General features: G+C 42.6%; 1 protein-coding gene across 7 annotated transcripts in view; it reads left to right on the top strand.

The window, feature by feature from the left end:
- LPIN3 (lipin 3) overlaps positions 1 to 18,886 on the top strand; it is a 214,447-nt gene that overhangs the window by 114,169 nt on the left and 81,392 nt on the right. For 2 of the 7 annotated variants that reach the window (XM_069752292.1, XM_069752291.1), the window contains exons 2-3: positions 5,143 to 5,227; positions 9,896 to 9,932. The exons of 3 other annotated variants lie outside the window; for them this stretch is intronic. The gene's annotated coding sequence lies outside the window, so the exon portion shown is untranslated. The remainder of the gene's footprint in view (positions 1 to 5,142; positions 5,228 to 9,895; positions 9,933 to 18,886) is intronic. 2 more of the 7 variants (XM_069752293.1, XM_069752297.1) reach the window with 1 other exon arrangement.

Here is an 18,886-nt window from a genome sequence, read left to right as displayed (position 1 = left end):
GGCCTTAAAACTTCACGGGGTCCCTTAGAGGCCTTTAAACTGCCCGGGGTCCCTTAGAGGCCGTAAAACTGCCTGGGGTCCTTTAGAGGCCTTAAAACTGCCCGGGGTCTCTTAGAAGCCTTGAAACTGCCCGGGGTCTCTTAGAGGCCTTAAAACTACCTGGGGTCCCTTTGGGGCCTTAAAACCGCCTGGGGTCCTTTAGGAGCTGCAATACTGCCCGGGGTCCTTTAGGGGCCGCAATACTGCCTGGGGTCCCTTAGGGGGCGCAGTGGGCTTCTACATCCACTTTCGTGCATGTTCTCTTTCAGTGGCATGGTCATGTGATTAAGCTAGATTTGCATTTGTGCTGTGCTGTTCCTTTCACTTCAAGAGCTGATATCTGGCAAAACCTGTGTCCTGGTGGGGCCATGTAGAGTTCATAGGCGTTGGCATAGTAACTGGGTCTGACTGCGTATATCAATGAGCTAATCAGTGCAGGGGGCAGTTACCTTTGAAATTGCCTCAGAAATCATGCCCATATAACCCTATGGGAAAATTTTCCCATTGAAATACATTGAGACAATGCATTCCAATGACTGGAAAAAACATTTTCAAACGTAAATTGCGCCAAAACTACAAATCCGAGCGACACGAAAAATACTTAGCACACCTCTCGTGGACGCTGGCTTCGAAATGACGCCTCATTGGAGTCTGTGCGTGCAGCATTAATTGCGGAAAAAAGCCTAATAATAATAATAAGAAGAAGTTAACCACGTTCGGATTACAATATAGTGCTTTGTTCCAAAGCACTATAATAATATTGCTGAAATAAACACAGTGGGTGTTTTCAGTGGCACACATAATAGCAAGATTTATGAAAAAAAATTATAGTAGTGGACAACTTCTTTAAGTTCCCACAAAGCGTGTTTGGTTAGTTTTTAACTCTGCGTATTTTCACTGCAAAAAACGTTGAAGTTCAAGAAAAGCGGATGTAATTGATTGAAATCTCAATTGGTGGTAAGGTTAGGCTTTGCCATAGGTACTCGCTAAGTGCCACACCATGGCACTCTCTGGTGCTGCGGAAGCTGACCGAAGGATCACTGGCTTGGGTACGCGATACAGGAGGGCGAGACAGAGGTGAAGTTAGAAAGTCCGAGGTCGGAACAGGCAGCACAGGATCGAAAAACAAAGCTCAGGAGCAGAGAGGTCCAGCAGAATGGGTAACCATGCCGGTTTGTAAATGAGAAGCTGGATACAAGAGGTAGCATGCACATAGACTGATGGAACAGAAACTACGTTTGAGCAAGGAATGGTGGGTGGAGCTGCCTAAAACAGGCCCTGCAGGCAGGAGATAGGCCGGGGAACCAACATTCAACAGGACACAGCTGGGTTAAAGACCTGCCACGCCTTCCTAAGGCCAGATGGTTTCCACTTGCAACAGCAGCAAAGCAGAGGAGCACAGGAAGAAACCAGCTCAGCGCATTGCCTGCCACTAAGAGAAACCAAGCGGTGAGTGGTACGGCGTTGAGGGTACACGCTAGTTGCCGCCGTGACAGTACTCCCCCTTATGCCTCCTGCTTTCTTGGCCAGACCATCGGAGGAACCTCTTGAGAATGACAAAACCAATGATGTTCCCAGCGTCTCCTAAGACCTCTATGGGACCAAACCCCATCCAGTCCACTAAATAAAAGGTCTTTCCCCAGACCTTCTTAGAGGTCCTTTACCTAAAACATGTCCGAAGAGCCTTCAGAAATGGGTGCAGGGACAGGAGAATGAAGCTTGGAGAAGCGATTCAGGACTACAGGCTGTGGAAGAGATGTGGAAGGCATTTGGGATCCGAAGACTGGGCAGCAGCTGAAGTTTGTAGGACATCAGATAAAGTTGTTTGAGGACTTTGTACGGACCAAGGTAATGGGGAACAAATTTATATGAGGGTACCTTCAGCCGAATGTTTGGAGAAGATAACCTTATCTCTGATACCGAGGTGGCAAACCTCTCCTTTTGTCTGCATGAGTCTTTATCCGATAGACAGCCTTAAGAAGGGAAGACTGGGTTTGTCTCTAGATTTGAAGGAAGTCACCATAGGAATAATCAGCAGCTGGTACCCTGGAGGAAGCAGACACAGGGAAAGGTACTTGAGGAAGCTGAGGGACTATACAACAAAGAAAGAAAATGCTCCAAAAGACTCCCCAACTTGGTTATTGTAGGAGAACTATGCCCAGGCGAGTAGCTCCACTCAGTCAACCTGCCGGACACAGAAGAAGTGGTGAAGATATACCCTTGTGGATCTGGTTTACTCCTACCACTTGTCCATTGGTCTGTGGATGGTACGTGGACATTCAGTAGTTTGCATAAGGCTTGACCAAACTTAGAAGTGAACTGGACTCCACAATCAGAGAATATGTGGAGAAGGAGACTGTGGAGATGGAAAAACATGCTGGAACAACTATGTGACGAGTTTATGAGCAGAGGCAAGGTATGAAATGAGCCATCTTAGAGAATCAATCCACCACGACACAGATGCTGTTGCAAATTTTGGAGAGGGGCCGATCCGTGATGAAATCCATAGGAATATATTGCCAGGTAACAGAAGGAACCAAGAGAGGCTGAAGGAGACAAGCAGGCTTATCCCTGGAAGATTTTGTTTCTGGCACACAGTGAACAATCAGTTGCGAAGTCTCTCATATCCTTGATCATCGAGGGCCTCCAAAAATCAGCAGGCGATCAGCTCAACGGACTTATGTATGCCCATATGATCAGCAAACTTGGGCTCATGGCCCAGGACAGAATTTCTTCCTTCTAGCAGAAGGGAAAAAAGTCTTGCCTCGAGGAATGTCCTTAAAAAGGATGGGGGCTGCCTCAATAATCCTGGCCGGGTCGATGATGTGCTGAGGCTCCTACATGGAATCAGTCACATCAATGGATCGAGACAGGGCATCTGCCTTAACATTCTACTCCAAAGTACAGAAGTAGAATTTGAAATCCTGGGTGGACTTCAGGAAGGTCCGATTCTTATGGTCCGTGTAAATTATCACTGGAGAGCTGGCACGCTCCAAAAGATGTCTCCACTTCTCATGCGCCATCTTGATAGCCAGGAGTTCTAAAACAGTTTAGATAAAAAAAAACACAAGAGACAAACTGCCCCAAATACTTTTTTGCAGAAGCACTGCCCTTTCACCGACAGATGAGGCATTTACCACCAAGACGATCTGTTCGTTGAAATCGGGGTAATGCAGCATAGGAGCACATGCGAGGGCCTCTTTCAACTGCTGGAAAGCCGAAACCACTGATTCAAACCAGTCTCTAGTATTGGCCCCCTTCTTGGTTAAGGCTGAAATACAGTTGAAACCAGAAGTTTACACACACTATATAAAAAGACACATATGCATGTTTTACTCAATATCTGAAAGGAAATCAGAATAAACCTTTCCCATTTTAGGTCAATTAGGATTACCATAATTATTAATATTTGCCAAATGCCAGAATAATGAGAGAGAATGTTCTTAGGCATTTTTTTTACTTACTGCAAAGTCAAAAGTTTACATACATTTCATTAGTATTTCGTACCATTGCCCTTGAACTGAATGACTTAGGTCAAACGTTTGGCATATCCTTCCACAAGCTTCTGATAATAGTTGGTCGGAATTTGTGCCCATTCCTCATGACAAAACTGGTGTAACTGATCCGGGTTTGTAGGTAGCCTTGCTTGCGCCTGTCTTTTCAGCTTTGCCCATAAATTTTCAATTGAATTGAGATCAGGGCTTTATGGTGACCGACCATTCCAAAACATTGATTTTGTTCTCCTTAAGTCACTTTGTTACCATTTTGGCAGTATGCTTTAGGTCATTGTCCATTTGGAAGACCCATTTCTGCCCAAGCTTTAACTTCCTGGCTCATGACTTGAGATGTTGTTTCAGTATTGCCACATAATCTTCTTTTCTCATGTGCCATCTATTTTGTGAAGTTCACCAGTCCCTCCTGCAGCAAAACAACTACAAAACATGATTCTGCCACCCCCCGTGTTTCACAGTTGGGATGGTATTCTTAGGCTTCCAAGCTTCTCCCTTTTTCCTCCAAACATAACGATGGGGATCTTCTCTGTATGCAGTGCACCGATCTTCAGCATAATGAAACAAACAGGTTCAGTAAGGACTTGTCCATCTATAGAAGCAACAGACGGAATTATCCAGCTGTTGTGTAGGGAGCTGAAGTCGATGGACACATCCAGGTAAATCAAGTTATCTGTGGAGCCAGATGTGTAGAGATGAAGGTAATTTTAGACATTAACCTTGGAGATCAATCACTCTCAACTAAAGGTACCGTCACACTGAACGATATCGCTAGCGATCCGTGATGTTGCAGCGTCCTGGATAACGATATCATTCAGTTTGACAGGCAGCAGCGATCTGGATCCTGCTGCGCCATCGTTGGTCGGAGCAGAAAGTCCAGCACTTTATTTTGTCGCTGGACCTCCCACAGACATCGCTGAATCGGCGTGTGTGACGCCGATTCAGCGATGTCTTTACTGGTAACCAGGGTAAACATCGGGTTACTAAGCGCAGGACCGCGCTTAGTAACCCGATGTTTACCCTGGTTACCAGCGTAAACGTAAAAAAACCCAAACACTACATACTTACATTCCGGTGTCTGTCCCCCGGCGCTGTGCTTTCCTGCACTGTCTGTGAGCGCCGGCCAGCCGTAAAGACGTCTCTGCTGTACGGCTGGCTGGCGCTGACAGTGCAGGAAAGCACAGCGCCGGGGGACAGACACCGGAATGTAAGTATGTAGTGTTTTTTTTTTTTTACGTTTACGCTTGTAACCAGGGTAAACATCGGGTTACTAAGCGCGGCCCTGCGCTTAGTAACCCAATGTTTACCCTGGTTACCAGGGGACTTCGCATCGTTGGTCGCTGGAGAGCTGTCTGTGTGACAGCTCTCCAGCGACCACACAGCGACGCTGCAGCGATCGGGATCGTTGTCTAGATCGCTGCAGCGTTGCTTAATGTGACGGTACCTTAAGGTTGTCTCTCCTGCCAACCCTAGGTACTGGTGAACAAAGTGTTCCTTGTCTCCACAGTACATACAAACATTCTCCCTGTACTTTCGCTGTTGTTTCCTGTACAGAAAGCAAAGTGCACTAAAACGGCACTGGTTTTGTTTTAAGATCTTTCCACAGGTGTTCAATAGGATACAGATCCAGACTCTTTGCTGGCCACCTCAGAACTCTCCAGTGCTCCATCCATTTCTAGGTAATTCTTGAAGTATGTTTGGGGTTATTGTCCTGCTGGAAGACCCATTATCTAGGATGCAAACTCAGATTTCTGACACTGGCCACTATATTGCGACCTAAAATCCTTTGATAATCTTCAGATTTCATGATGCCTTGCACATAGTCCAGGCACCCAGTGCTAGAGGCAGCAAAACAACCCCAAAACGTCTTTGAATCTACACCATATTTGACTATAGATACTGTATTCTTTTCTGTAGAAACAATATCTCAAATACAGATATCATATTATGATACCACACAGCAGGTCCAGAACAAGTACCCGGAACCCAGATGAATGGTATCGTATGGAGCTCCTAAATTATCAGAACAACAAAGAAATTGGAGCAAACAACCAACATATATAAAAATATATTAAACTTTATTAAATATCATCACTAAAAGTACATATTCAAACAATATAACAATATGACACACAGAGCAAAGACTAAGGGGTTAATGGTGCACCTTGAGTGATGGCACCCCCTGGACCGGAACACAAAGCCACTATTCCATGTATGAGTAACTCATTGAAACAAAAAGCCATAAAACGCCCAGTGCATTAAATAACATGGGCTGGCTAATGCACTCTCCTAAGTCACGGGTACATAGATCCTTCCTTATAGAACAGCACAGTGGCTATAAAGTAAAATATACCCGAGACCATCCGTGGACCTTACCTGTGCTCCCGTCCATGGGGGTACCCACGCGCCCCTACGCGCGTTTCACAACAGCTTCCTCAGGGGGCGAAGTGATAACCCGAGTTCCCCACTTCCTTCCTTAAATAGCCACCTGATGATCACCATCAGCGGCGCATGTGGCCGAGGCAGGCGCAGCAAAACTACATCACTCCGGCGCCATCATGGCGCCGCGGGTCACGGGGAAAACCCCGATGACGTCAATGACCCGCACGCGTCATTACCAGGCGCCGACGATGATGCAGCAACCCGCGACCACACCTTAGACATGCGCACTAGTGTCACAGACCTTATAACCCTCCCATTAGAACCGTACGAAATTTAACCCCATCCACCGCCGATTAGAATGGATATCGGTAATATCAAGATTATAAACCATATTAGAACATTTATAACATATAATAATAAAGTGACAGTGCATAAAGTGCCACACAAACATACATATATCACATAACAGTATAATAATTAGTGCTGGTACAATCCAATACATATTCTGCACATTACAATACAGTAATAAAATATTTGTTGCCAAAGTGCAATAGTGCCGAATCCATATGGTGCTTCCACAGTAGTGATTTAGATTGGAAGATGATGGGAAACATATTCCTCCAACAATAACTAATATTCAGGTGACAACTAGAAAAATATATAAAAACAAGTGGTATTAATACAATAATAATAAAAAAGGAAAGGATATACAAAAAGAAATAATAACAATGAAAAAATAAAAAATAAAATAGAATAAAAACAAATAAAGGGGAAATACATTTAAAGGTCTAGAGATGACGCTGTCAACTACAAAAATGATGAAAAACTTAATTGCTCATTAAGGCCCGCCGGTGTCATTGTATCTAGAGTCACGATCCAGCGGCACTCTTTTTGTGTAAGGATGCGCACATTGTCACCACCACGTGTCCCCAAATGGACACAATCAATCCCCCATATTTTCAGATCTCCCGAATTACATTTGTGTTTCAATCTGAAATGCTTGGGAATTGTTTTCAGGGAGTCCACGTCGTCCACATCACGCGCGGCCTCAATATCTCTCACGTGTTCGCGAGTGCGAACCCGTAACTCCCGAGATGTTAAACCAATATATACCAGATTGCAGCTACATTTAGCATAGTATACCACATGTGTGGTAGTACAAGTTATATAGTCTCTAATCTCGAATGTTTTGAGGCCGCTCGATGATGTGAAGGACGTGGACTTAACATGATTTTTACACGCCAAGCATTTTCCACATGGGAAGAAACCTTTACGTTTCCCCCCCCAAAAAAAAAAAAAAAATTTAAAGGATGAACTAGTGGCTAGTCACTATGTCCCCAAAGAGACATTTATTTTCAACTCGGGGGAAACGTAAAGGTTTCTTCCCATGTGGAAAATGCTTGGCGTGTAAAAATCATGTTAAGTCCACGTCCTTCACATCATCGAGCGGCCTCAAAACATTCGAGATTAGAGACTATATAACTTGTACTACCACACATGTGGTATACTATGCTAAATGTAGCTGCAATCTGGTATATATTGGTTTAACATCTCGGGAGTTACGGGTTCGCACTCGCGAACACGTGAGAGACATTGAGGCCGCGCGTGATGTGGACGACGTGGACTACCTGAAAACAATTCCCAAGCATTTCAGATTGAAACACAAATGTAATTCGGGAGATCTGAAAATATGGGGGATTGATTGTGTCCATTTGGGGACACGTGGTGGTGACAATGTGCGCATCCTTACACAAAAAGAGTGCCGCTGGATCGTGACTCTAGATACAATGACACCGGCGGGCCTTAATGAGCAATTAAGTTTTTCATCATTTTTGTAGTTGACAGCGTCATCTCTAGACCTTTAAATGTATTTCCGCTTTATTTGTTTTTATTCTATTTTATTTTTTATTTTTTCATTGTTATTATTTCTTTTTGTATATCCTTTCCTTTTTTATTATTATTGTATTAATACCACTTGTTTTTATATATTTTTCTAGTTGTCACCTGAATATTAGTTATTGTTGGAGGAATATGTTTCCCATCATCTTCCAATCTAAATCACTACTGTGGAAGCACCATATGGATTCGGCACTATTGCACTTTGGCAACAAATATTTTATTACTGTATTGTAATGTGCAGAATATGTATTGGATTGTACCAGCACTAATTATTATACTGTTATGTGATATATGTATGTTTGTGTGGCACTTTATGCACTGTCACTTTATTATTATATGCTATAAATGTTCTAATATGGTTTATAATCTTGATATTACCGATATCCATTCTAATCGGCGGTGGATGGGGTTAAATTTCGTACGGTTCTAATGGGAGGGTTATAAGGTCTGTGACACTAGTGCGCATGTCTCCGGTGTGGTCGCGGGTTGCTGCATCATCGTCGGCGCCTGGTAATGACGCGTGCGGGTCATTGACGTCATCGGGGTTTTCCCCGTGACCCGCGGCGCCATGATGGCGCCGGAGTGATGTAGTTTTGCTGCGCCTGCCTCGGCCACATGCGCCGCTGATGGTGATCATCAGGTGGCTATTTAAGGAAGGAAGTGGGTTATCACTTCGCCCCCTGAGGAAGCTGTTGTGAAATGCGCGTAGGGGCGCGTGGGTACCCCCATGGACGGGAGCACGGGTAAGGTCCACGGATGGTCTCGGGTATATTTTACTTTATAGCCACTGTGCTGTTCTATAAGGAAGGATCTATGTACCCGTGACTTAGGAGAGTGCATTAGCCAGCCCATGTTATTTAATGCACTGGGCGTTTTATGGCTTTTTGTTTCAATGAGTTACTCATACATGGAATAGTGGCTTTGTGTTCCGGTCCAGGGGGTGCCATCACTCAAGGTGCACCATTAACCCCTTAGTCTTTGCTCTGTGTGTCATATTGTTATATTGTTTGAATATGTACTTTTAGTGATGATATTTAATAAAGTTTAATATATTTTTATATACGTTGGTTGTTTGCTCCAATTTCTTTGTTGTTCTGTATTCTTTTCTGTGTAGGCCTCATTCCATTTTTGGTAAACAGTAGAATAATGTGCTTTTCTTAAACTCTTTCTTGGTCCCATCTGTCTACAAGATGCTTTCTCAGAAGGCTTTTGGCTTGTGTACGATTTGGCAAACTGCAGTCTAACTTTTGTATGTCTCTGTGTCTTCGTAGGACTCCTGCCTTAGCAATTCATTCAAATGTCGACAGATATTTCTTGCTGACACTGATGAACTCTGAGCCTGCAGGACAGCTTGATTTTCTTTTGAACTTGATTGGGGCTGCTTATCTACCATCTGGACTATCCTGTGTTGCAAACTTTCCTCAGTTTTAAGGTACCGTCACATTAAGCGACGCTGCAGCGATATAGACAACGATGCCGATCGCTGCAGCGTCGCTGTTTAGGTCGCTAGGACATGTCAAACACTGTAACAGCAGAACGATGCAGGAGCGATCCAGTGACGTACTTATCGTTCTCGCTGGTTGTTCGCTCCATGGAAAAACATTGCAGGCATCGTTGCTTTTGCTGTCAAACAGGACGAATCACGCCGACCTGACGACCAAATAAAGTTCCAGACTTTCAGCGACGACCAGCGATGTCACAGCGGAATCCTGATCGCTACTGCTATGTGTCAAACACAATGAGATCGCTATCCAGGACGCTGCAACGTCACAGATCGTTGTCGTTCTCGTTGGTAAGTTGCTTAATGTGACGGTACCTTTACTCTGCTGTCCACCTCCAGGGAGATTAGCTACAGTGTCATAAGTTGTAAACTTTTTGATTATGATATGCATGGTGGGCAAAGGAACATAAAGATATCTGGAGATGAACTTGTAACATTGAGATTGTTGATATTGTTCAACAATTCTGGTTCTCTTCTCCCCTTTCTATTCTCCATGTTTAGTATGAAGCACACAGACCACAATGCAAAGACTGAGTGAACTTCTCACCTTTTCATCTCGTTTCAGGTGTGATTTTCATATTACCCACACCTGTTTGCCACAGGTGAGTTTGAACGAGCATCACATGCTGGAAACAAAGTTGTTTACCCACAACTTTGGAAAGGTGCCAACAATTTTGACCCGCCTATTTAGGGGGATTTTTGTGAAATTATGTCCAATTTGCATTTTTTTTATCTTTTAAACATAAAAGGGCTTGTCTCATCTTGGACCTTTATGACATTGGGACACTTATCTATCTTGTCATTAGAACCATTAGAATCATGCGGTTTTCAGGGAGAGGTGGTTGCATATATAATTTGCATGGAAATTTGAAAAATTGCCAAGAATGCCTTTGCTTTTGGGACCCCCCATCTATTGAACCTTTATGGCATCACAAATTTCCCAGATGGGAATAACCCTTTAAGGAATACTCTTCTTGACTAAGGGGACATGGACTATCTTTGGGCTGTGGTCTGTTTTTGGCAATTTATCTAATTCTCTGATCAGATCTTTACTATCCCAGATACTTGCTACATTGGATACATTAGTATTCCTACATGTAAGGCTCCATGTTATGTCTGGTGGATTTTAAACTGCAAATTTTAACTTCATTTTGGACAGAGTTCAACTCTCTTCATTATTCTAAATACTCAATGGTTTATTTTGAGTCAGTGCTGATGTACAGGATCTCTTTTCATTATACCACTTATGGGTGGCCAAATTTAACAAGACTTTGCAAAAAAATTTCGAATGATCTTACCACACATTACCACGGGAAAAACTTACATTTGGCCAAAAAATGCAGTTGTTTTTTTGAAGATCCAAATAACTGTACCATATAAGCACTCCTCCAGCTCCATGTTTTTTTTTGCAGCTTTGGCAGAAATGGTGACCACACAAGCTGTAATGTTATGTCCAGATGTGACCATACTCTACTGGCATCACACATGGCAACCTAATAGACTTTAAAGAGTAGCTAAACATTTGTAACTTTCAGTAACTTCAGTAACCTTTTAACTGAAAGCAGATCAGTGGGCATCTGGCTTCTGAGGCCATCACCGATTGCTCAAACAGCCCTTCGAGGGGTGCACAGAAAAGCCAACAGGAGCACACAAACAGAGCAACATGTGGGTCAATAGAAAGCATAGGCTAAAAAACAGCAATTTACCAGAATACTCACACAGACAAATATAATAGGAAATTGCATATCACCCAGGCTTCTTTCACACTTCCGTCGTTTAGGGGCCGTTGCAATGCGTCGTTCTGTGGAAAAAACGCATCCTGCAAAGTTGCCCACAGGATGCGTTTTTTGCACATAGACTTGTATTACCGACGCATCGCGACGTATGGACACACGTTCCATACGTCGTGCACTGGATGCGTCGGTATTTGGTGGGCTGTCGTAGCGAAAAAACGTTCAAGGGAACGTTTTTTCGTACGTTGTGTCCTGCATTTCCTACCGCGCATGCGCGGCTGGAACTCCACCTCCTCCTCCCTGGGACTTTACAGTGGGCAGCGGATGCGTTGAAACACTGCGTCCGCTGCCCACATCGTGCAGAATTTGCACAACATCCGTTGGTACGTTGCGCCGACGCTTAGCGACGGCCCCGTACCGACGGAAGTGTGAAAGAAGCCTTTCACTGTATATTCCTCAAGATTCATGCATGCAAACATATAACTGCATGGCTTCCTACTAAGCCTTAATAGGGCTACCTTTATGGTGCATGGAGCCTCTACTGTATCTCCTTATGCCTCCATCGGAATTCAAATGTTCTGCCATAGAAGTATTGCTTCTAGCAAAGAATATCTCCATGCATATGGCACCCACTTAAGGGGGCATTCCTATTTCCAAGATCCTATCCCAATATCTAGTAGGTGTAATAATAATAATAATAATAATAATAGTAATAATAATAATATTAGCAAATACATCCAATTAGAAATTTAGTATAGCTTTTCTGATTCCCTATGTATTTCCTCATATGCAGGCATTGCAAGACCTTAGGTACCCATGTTTTGATTTCCTATGTATTTCCTCATATGCAGGCATTGCAAGACCTTAGGTACCCATGTCCTGATTCCCTATGTATTTCCTCATATGCAGGCATTGCAAGACCTTAGGTACCCATGTTTTGATTACCTATGTATTTCCTCATATGCAGGCATTGCAAGACCTTAGGTACCCATGGTTACATCCACTATCAACTAGCTGACTAAGCGGCACTATATCAGTGGTCATAACCATGCATACCTAACGTCCTGCAATACGTTTGTAATTGGGGGTGTTTGCTAATATTATTATTATTACACCGACTACATATTGGGATAGGATCTTGGAGATGGGAATACCCCTTTAAGCCCTTACACTAGCACAAAGATACCATTATTTTGTGTGTTCTGGCTTACCTGTAGCTTTGGTCTGTTGTGGAACAGTTAAAACCTTTTTTTTTTATTTTGGCCTTATTGTACCCAGTTCATTACCTTATATCGATATAGGATTATCAATAATTCTGTAATCTGGACACTATGACATGGTGAGGTCATTAGTATACCCTGGCATTTTAGGGTACCATAGGAAGTTATGTATGATTATGTCTTTACATTTTTCATTTGCTGCGCCTGTCACTTAAGTGGTGACCTTGCATGATTTTCTCCCCACAACTCCTTTATACACGGATCTTCCATAGCTATAGTAGTAGCGGTTATAATCATATTTCTACAGCTGGATGTTTTTACTGTAAAACACATGAATTTAATTGAAGTCTATAAAATTTGGACACTAAACCGGAAACAGATTAATCCCACTATGTATTCTCACACCCTGGAAGTTTCCGTACTTTGCAGAGCAAGAAACGGTGGAAGAAGCCAGTGTTATAACATAACAGGATGAAAGAGGAACAGGGCTTCTTTGTGGCCGGGAGAGTGATTTACCCTTCCTGGGTATAGGTCATTGCTGAGCAACTTGTTTCACAAAGCATGGTGCCAGTTTAGTGGAATTTAGGCAGGAATGTGCTGCTTAGTATTCTTCATGGATTGGTTTCAATGCTTTGGAAACTGTACAATAGGTTGACTCCTTTTAAATTAAAGGGCCACTACACAAAAACACAAATTGTATAGATTATCAACAACAAAATGCATATTATTATTATTATTTATTGTTCTAGCGCCATTTATTCCATGGCGCTTTACATGTAAGGAGGGGTATACATAATAAAAACAAGCACAATAATCTTAAACAATACAAGTCATAACTGGTACAGGAGGAGAGAGGACCCTGCCCGCGAAGGCTCACAATCTACAAGCATATATCTATATATTGACTTAGTGGTTATATTATTATTCTTTTTTTATTGTTTCCTATATGTCACAAATACAATCCTGGCATTTGTTCTGCTGTGATTTTTCAAAATACGGTAAGTGAAAAAAACTCAATGTGGCCACAACCTGGAAAAGCCGCCTTACACGTAAGGGTGGTCAGATACTAATATGATTCAGATCTTCTAAGCTGTAAATAAATCAGCAAACTGTAGGCTGATGAGTGTGTGATAAAGGGGTGGTCCAAAACTAATATTGTTTTTCATGCTAAATGTTTATTTATTTTAATAATATATTTTTTTAATATGGTTAAATTAAAAAAGTTCCTGCCTTTCCCTCTTTAATTTAACTGCTTTGTGTTTGCTCTTTACAATGCACCCCAACAGTGCGCTCTGTTGCTGGGCTAGACTAGAGCCAGCGAGGGAGTGCACTGTCACTGTGCATTGAGAACAATATTGCACAGTAAGAAGTGAGCTCTTACTGAGCATACGCTGGAATTGACAACCGATGCATGCTCAGTAAAACAAGGACTAGCCCAGCCCCTGAAACGGTTGTCACTGATGACACTTTGTGTAAAGGTGGGGATAAAGGCTGTGGCAGTGCCCGTAGCCTCTATCCCCTGATGTCCAGTTTCAGTATCCCAGCAAGCACTGGGGATTTTTAAACAAAGTTTCATCAAATTGTAAAAAAAACAAAAGCAGTTCGATTAGAGAGGGAAGTATAGGGACTTTTTAATTAAACCAAATTAGAAAAACTATCATATTATTAAAAGAAAGACATTTAGGATAAAAATCAATATTTAGGACCACTCCTATTAATCAGTAGTTGCTTATATTGCTAGTAAACATCCTAACTTGTATATAACGCATGACATAAAGTGTTGAATTAAACCATGTCACAGATCTGAATGCCCTAAGCATTTTTGTATCGATACATGGTACTCCTGTTAACCACTATTTTCTTTAATCAAAGTACTGTTCCTTTTCAGGCAATTTTTGCTACAGTAACTCCTCTGTAGGATTGCACCAGTCGGGTGGCCTTCACTGTGCACCAATAAGATTTGGGCATCTATGACCTTTATTTGAACCACTTATAGTAGGTACTAATTGCTGCATACTGGAAACAACCCATTAGATTTGCCATTTTGGAGATGCTTTGACACAGTTGTCTAGTCAATGCAATTTGGCCCTTGTCGAAGTACTCCGATTCTTACACCGGCACATTTTCTGGTTTCCAGTACATGAACTTCAAGAACTGATGATTCTCTTTCTGCCTCATTACGCCACCTATTAACAAATGCCCTTGTCACAAGATGGCAGAGGTTTTACCAAGTTTGGTAGTTCAAGCATGTACACCTCTGACCTTTTCATTGTTAACGGAACCGTCAGAAGTGGAGCGCTATGGTCATCTGGTCTTCAGCACTCCCATTATAAATGAATCGAGCGAAGGTGTGCAATCTCGACCTCTGCTCTATTCAAATGAGGCTCCTCAGAACCCTGTTATCAGGATTAGTGGGGGTCCCAATGGTTGGACCCCCAGCTATTGGGAAGTTTTCCTCTACCTAATGGATGTCGTATAACTTCTAAACTCCGTACAACCACTTTATTTTTATTTGCTTCATTTGTCCATGGTTTTAAGGTTTAGAACACGGGGAGACAGTCGCAGGAGTTTGAAACCATACTTATGTGTGGTGGGCAGGGGTTTTCAAATAGAAAATGTATTACAGACACATTTATACTTGGTGTCTATGAGACATTTGCTTTTTAATTTAATTGATTACATCTCATGCACAAAGTGAGTTGGGTTATTGAAGGAAACAAAAAAGTAAAATGTGTCTAATTGTGCTTACAGTACTTGTTGATCTGGACATTTATCATTATATTATAATTAACAATATTGTGGTGTTTTCTAAACATCTGATGTGAATATATGACACAGAAACTGTGATGTGTCCTGTGTGCCACCAGATGGCCTCCGCCTCCACAGTTGTTAGATCAGCACTGGCTTTATGTGAAATCTGCTACAGCCAGTTCTTTAATTAGCCATTTTATTTCCTGCCACCTCAGTGCATGCCTCTTGTTTGTCACATTTGTTTACTGCCTCTACTTACATGTTTGTGTATATACCACAGGGACAGAGAGTCGCTTTTTCCTGATAGCTTTCCTTGTTTGTAAGACAAGCCACACGGAATGGGTTATGTGTCATACTAGTGGTGGCTGGTCCTTCAGTTCCAGTTACTGCACCATAATTGCAATCACTTATCTACTTAGGCAGCACCCATAAATCCCCACAGTGTGATGCACGTCACAGCCCCCCTCCCCACACACCCTGAATTATCCAATTCATACATACGTCGCATGATATTGCCCCAAACAATGTCTCCCTTACACAGTATGATTCCCACACAGTCCACACACACCGTATGATATAGTAAGGCTGGTTTCACATTTGCGTTTAAAAACGCAGCGTTTTAAACGCAAACGCATTTGGTGAAAAAACGCGTTTAAACGCTACGTTTTTTAGGCGCATGCGTTTTTGCATGTTTTAACACAAACGCAGCGTTTTGACGCGTTTACATGCGTTTTTTCCTGTGTTTGCGTTTTTGAAACGCATGATGAGAAGTGTGTGACAAAATCAACTAGAAAACCCACTATAAACAGAAATACCTAGGGTTAGGGTTAGGATCCCTAGTAACCCTAGGTATCCTAACCCTAACCCTAAACCTAAAACACAAACTCTAACCCTAACCCTAAAACACAAACTCTAACCCTAACCCTAAAACACAAACTCTAACCCTAACCCTAAAACACAAACTCTAACCCTAACCCTAAAACACAAACTCTAACCCTAACCCTAAAACACAGACTCTAACCCTAACCCTAAAACACAAACTCTAACCCTAACCCTAAAACACAAACTCTAACCCTAACCCAAACTCTAACTCTAACACAAACTCTAACCCTAACCCTAACACAAACTCTAACACAAACTGTAACACAAACTCTAACACAAACTCTAACCCTAACCCAAACTCTAACCCAAAAACACAAACTCTAACCCTAACCCTAAAACACAAACTCTAACCCTAACCCAAACTCTAACCCTAACCCTAGGGACCCTAACCCTAACCCTAGGGACCCTAACCCTAGGGACCCTAACCCTAGGGATCCTAACCCTAACCCTAGGGACCCTAGCCCTAACCCTAACCCTTGGGATCCTAACCCTAGGGACCCTAACCCTAAGGGATCCTAACCCTTAGGGTTAGGATCCCTTAGGGTTAGGGTTGGGGGGTGGCTTTTCAGTGTGTATTCTTGTGTTTTTCTATAAAAAACACATGCAAACGCATGTGCTTAAAAACGCATGCGTTTACATATACATCAATAGGTGTTTTTTGCCGCAAAAAACGCCGCTAAAACTACTACATGTTGCATTTCTGCAACACAACGCATGCAGAGGAAAAAACGCATGCGTTGCAAAAACGCGTCAAAACGCATGCAAAAAACGCATGCGTTTTTAATGTTAAGTATAGGGAAAAAACGCATGCGTTTTTTTGCATTTTTTTGCGCAAAAACGCCCCCAAAAAATGCAAATGTGAAACCAGCCTAACACAGTCTAGAAAAAAATAGGCAATAACGTCTATTCATGAAATCCATAAACACAACCTCAATTGTGGGTATAGAGGTACAACGATTAATTGCAAAATATGGAAGATTAAAAAATTAAATCTTTATTGGCATTAGATGAAAATATAATAGAATAAAGTAAGATCAAGCTTCTGGAACATACAAGGAGTACAGGAGCATCAAGACACAAAATGAAAATATCAACTGCTATTAGCACATAAGGTATTCAACTACATGGTATCAGGATGAAAAAAGACTTTCCATAGAAAAAAATGGGACATGGAATCGATTCCAATTCATGAAAGTCATGTAAATTGCATAGTGCCGATGTAAACATTTATCATTATCATCATGAGCTTAACCTAGTCTCAATGAAAAAGTGGCAAGTGCGTAAGCAAGGAAAGGCTAATATATAGCTCATAGTATTATGCGTAGTACAATACCTATAAAGTGCTGGATAGAGAGGTCCCCACTGCCGCGTGCTCTCACTCTGACAGCGCCATTTCGCTTAATGCTTTTTCCTTATGTGCTAATAACAGTTGATATTCACTTTGTGTCCTGATGCTCTCGTACTCCTCGTATATCCCAGAAGCTCGATCTTACTTTATTCTATTATATTTTTATCTAATGCCAATAAAGATTTAATTTTTTAATCTTCCATATTTTGCAATTCATCGTCGTACCTCTATACCCACAATTGAGGTTGTGTTTAAGGACACACAGTATGATGTCACGCATAGTCTCTTGACTAAGGCTGATGTCTTAGACAGCCTATTGCCTCCACACAGTTGGCTGCTCCCAACCGTCCCCCACAAATTATAATGCCTCCGACAGTCCACAACACACTGTATGATGCCTCCCAAATACATTATGATGAGCCCCACAATTTTTTTTACACAGAATGATGCTCCACACATTCACTTCCTCATATAAACACAGTAAGTGGCCCCCACAGTCCCCAATATAGTATGATGCTCGCTATAGTCCCCCACACATTATGATGCGCCCACAGTCACCTACATAGTATAACATGCCCATAGTCCCCACACAAATTATGATAGCCCCACAGTCTCCAACATAGTATGATGCCCTCAAAGTCACGAAAACATGTAGGATGATGTTCCTCATAGTTCCTCTCAGTGTAATGCCCCCTCAGTCACCCCACACACCCTGTGATGTTACACAGTGTCCAACTCTTGCACAGTACGGTGTCCACTACAATACCCCGATACAGACAGTATGATTCCTCCAACAGTCTATTGCTCCCCCAAAGTATGATGCCCCTGACAGTTCCCCCCATGTAGTATGATACCTTCCACAGTCCCCACTACACGGTATGGAGCAATCCACCCACAGTATGATGCACCCTACAGTTCCCCCCACACAGAATATGATGCCTACAACAGTCCCCTCATACATAGCATGATGCCTCCTACATATTGCAATGCCCCCCACATTCTAAACACACAGTATCATGTCCCACACAGTCTATTGCCCATACACAGTATGATGCCACTTACAGTCCCCCCACAAAGTATGATGCTTCCCACAGTCCCCTCCACACAGTATTACGCACCCAAAACACAGTATGATGCACACCACTGTCTCTCACACATTATGATGCTCCACAGTCATGTTCACACAGTATGATAGTATGATGCTCCTCAACTGTCCACACACAGTATGATGCCTCACAAACTTTTGCCCTTAGCATAATGCCTCTGACACCTCCCCACAATATGATGCCTCCACTGTTTCTCTCATACCCACAATATGATGCTTCACACAGTTACTCCCACAAAAAATATGATGTCCTCCACAGCACCACCAAACACAGTGTAATGTCCCCATAATCCTTCTCACAAAGTATGATTTCCCACAGTCCCCCCTCGCAAAGTATGTTGCTCCATTGAGTCTTCCTCACACAGTATGTTGCTTCCCCACACAAAGTATGATGTCCTCCATAGCACTGCCACACACAGCATGATGCCACCGCAATCCCTCACAAAGTATTATGCCCCTGCAGAGTCACTCACAAACCATAATGGCCCCCATAGTGGAACTCCCGCCAGGGACGTGG

Source organism: Ranitomeya imitator, chromosome 2 (assembly GCF_032444005.1).
Source record: "Ranitomeya imitator isolate aRanImi1 chromosome 2, aRanImi1.pri, whole genome shotgun sequence".
NCBI lineage: Eukaryota > Metazoa > Chordata > Amphibia > Anura > Dendrobatidae > Ranitomeya > Ranitomeya imitator.
This window is presented reverse-complemented; position numbering and strand designations above follow the sequence as displayed.